Source organism: Triticum dicoccoides, chromosome 7B, assembly GCF_002162155.2.
Source record: "Triticum dicoccoides isolate Atlit2015 ecotype Zavitan chromosome 7B, WEW_v2.0, whole genome shotgun sequence".
Lineage (NCBI taxonomy): Eukaryota > Viridiplantae > Streptophyta > Magnoliopsida > Poales > Poaceae > Triticum > Triticum dicoccoides.
The window spans coordinates 697,984,672-697,987,459 of record NC_041393.1 but is presented as its reverse complement, the minus strand read 5'-3'; the positions used below and the strand labels follow the sequence as shown (position 1 = coordinate 697,987,459).

The 2,788-nt window shown below is 43.7% G+C and overlaps 1 long non-coding RNA gene across 1 annotated transcript; it reads left to right on the top strand.

Moving 5' to 3' along the window:
- Window positions 1–1,670: 1,670 nt before the first annotated feature.
- Window positions 1,671–2,416, top strand: LOC119339919. The gene is made up of 2 exons (XR_005164268.1): window positions 1,671–1,822; window positions 1,933–2,416. It is a non-coding gene; the product is annotated as an uncharacterized LOC119339919 (long non-coding RNA).
- Window positions 2,417–2,788: the final 372 nt, after the last annotated feature.

The window sequence follows — 2,788 nt, the reverse complement described above, 5'->3', positions numbered from 1 at the left end:
GTTCTCGTAGGGAGACGGGAGCGGATCCATAGTGGCGTATTGATATGGTGAATAGTGGACTCGTGTCCGCCACCTCAAGAGTTACTGGCAGTCGTAGTTCAGGATAGCCACCGAGTCAAAGCTGGCTTACTGCAGTTAAACCCCGCCATCCCTTTGTTGATAAGGATGCATATGTAGATAGTTCTGATGTAAGTCTTGCTGGGTACATTTGTACTCACGTTTGCCTATTTTATGTTTTTGCATGGACTTTGATGTTTAGCTTGTTACCTCAGCTACGATCTTGTGCCGTCGACAGGATCTGGTAGATAGTCAGGCTTCTCAGCCTTTTTCATTTATAGTTGTCTGTACTCAGACATGTTAAGCTTCCGCATGTGCTTTGATTTGTATGCTCTGAGTGTTGGGTCATGAGACCCATGTTTGTAATATCCCGCTCCTCGGAGCCTATTGAGTAAATACTTGAGTCGTAGAGTCATGTTGTGATGCCATGTTGTATTTGCACATATCGGGCATATTGTGTGTATGTTATTGAAATGCTTGGTATGTGTGGGATCTGACTATTTAGTTGTTTATCCTTAGTAGCCTCTCTTACCGGGAAATGTCTCCTAGTGTTTCCACTGAGCCATGGTAGCTTGCTACTGCTCTGGAACACTTAGGCTGGCCGTCATGTGTCCTTCTTCGTTCCTGTATCTGTCCCTTTGGGGAAATGTCACGCGATGAATACCGGAGTCCTGCTAGCCCAGTGCTATAGCCTGGATTCACTCGCTGATGACCGACACATTCGATGTTGGGTCATGGATGCCTGTCCCTGTAAGTTCGTGCCACTTTGGGTTTACGACTAGCCATGTCAGCCCGGGCTCCTTATCATATGGATGCTAGCGACACTATCATATACGTGTGCCCAAAAGACGCAAACGGTCCCGGGCAAAGGTAAGGCGACACCCGTGGGAATACCGTGCGTGAGGCCGCAAAGTGATATGAGGTGTTACATGCTAGATCGATGTGGCATTGAGTCGGGGTCCTGACAAAACATTAGTGAAAAGAACTCATATACTTATTGTAAAAATCTACAAGCCATCAAAAACCAATCACTACTCGCATGCTCCTAGAGGGATAGATTGGTAAGAAAAGACCATCGCTCGTCCCTGACCGCCACTCATAAGGATGCACAATCTAAGAACACCTCATGTTTCAAATTTGTTACACAACTTTAACCATACGTGCATGCTACGGGACTTGCTAACTTCAACACAAGCATCTATACCTATACTAATTCCAGACTTCCTAGAAATTAGCACGTTAATCAGAAATTAGGAGCCGTTAATTTCATGGGACCGAATTATTACGGTGGAGATCTATCAATGTCCATCCATCTATCTCTTCCATAGAAAAAATAGCAAAGGCGATCTCCATCAATTTGATAGAAAAGAAAAAAAAATCTTCATTGCGCGTATGATTTATTAAAGGCTCGCAGAACCTTTCTCCAAAAGCAGTTCAAAAAGAATACCTTATCTGATAGATGCCACAAGAGATAAAGAAAAGAAGCTCCCCTCCCGTAGATGTCAAAGAGATTGGATCCGATTTTTATTCCTCCTACTCCACCGTACCTGCCTCCCTATTTTATCTCTCTCTAACTCTCTACGCCGATCTCTCTTCATGTGAAAACACAACCATCTTTCCAGCGTCCCTTCATTACGACGCCATCTCTCTCCCCATGGAAAGAAAATCCACGATTCTACCGTCCCTTCCTTTCTATTCTTTCGCTCATATTGCAAGAAAAAAGTGATGCATCGATCTGGCATGGTCGAGGGTTTACGTAGATCAGGTTTATTTCTTGCGCTAATTTTCTGCTGAATTTTTCTCTTGCTGGTTTACCATTCAATCTTTTATTTTGGATTGGAATTGATTTGTTTTCTGGAATCCTTTGATCGTGAGGTGCTCGAATCTACTCCTACAAACCACAACGAACCTAATTTTTTGGAAAATCTCCAATTTCTGATTGAGATGCTACCCGCCAGGCTTCCCTTCAAATCTTCGGTTGTTCTTGACGAGCAGATCAGTCCATCTAGCCAAGGTTCATGTCAGCGGAATACTGCATGGTCCAGCCATGAGCCATCAGAACAGCTAACCCAATTTGCACCCCGTGAAAACTGATGGAAGATCGATCCCTATATCCGACATTCATGTGTGCGGTCATGTCAATGTTGCAGACAGAGTACGTCCACGCTGAAGACCCAACCACAACCACACACAGACACACCCTTGGTTCTAAACGGTTTGTTTTTTCTTATTATTGCTTCATATGTTGAATTGTGATCAGTTTTATATACACATCTCTGATTGCCCATCACGTCTGAACACGATTGTGTACCCCGATTAAGTTCACCTGGATATGTTTGAATGAATTCCAATTGGTTTATTTTACGACTGCAAAATGATTCCCCGATGGTCGATATGGATGCACCTGACACTATGTCAACAAGCATGTAAACTCATTTGTGATGACACTGCTGGGGATGAGGATTTAATCAGCTGTATGCAAGCGCGAGCATTTTGTCAGGGGAGACAAACTAAACTATGAAAAAGTGCATGCAGCCAACGTCATTAGCTGCAGCCTTTACCAAATAATTCTGAGCGGCCAAATCTGATGCGTCAATCAGCACAACGAGGTAAAGATAATTATATCTTAATTAGATGGCTGCAGGCCCTTGAGAGATGGTGAGGCTGCATTAAGCCGGGGTGGAAACTTGATGACTCAGTCTGATGCATATATACAATTTCACCTGTATGA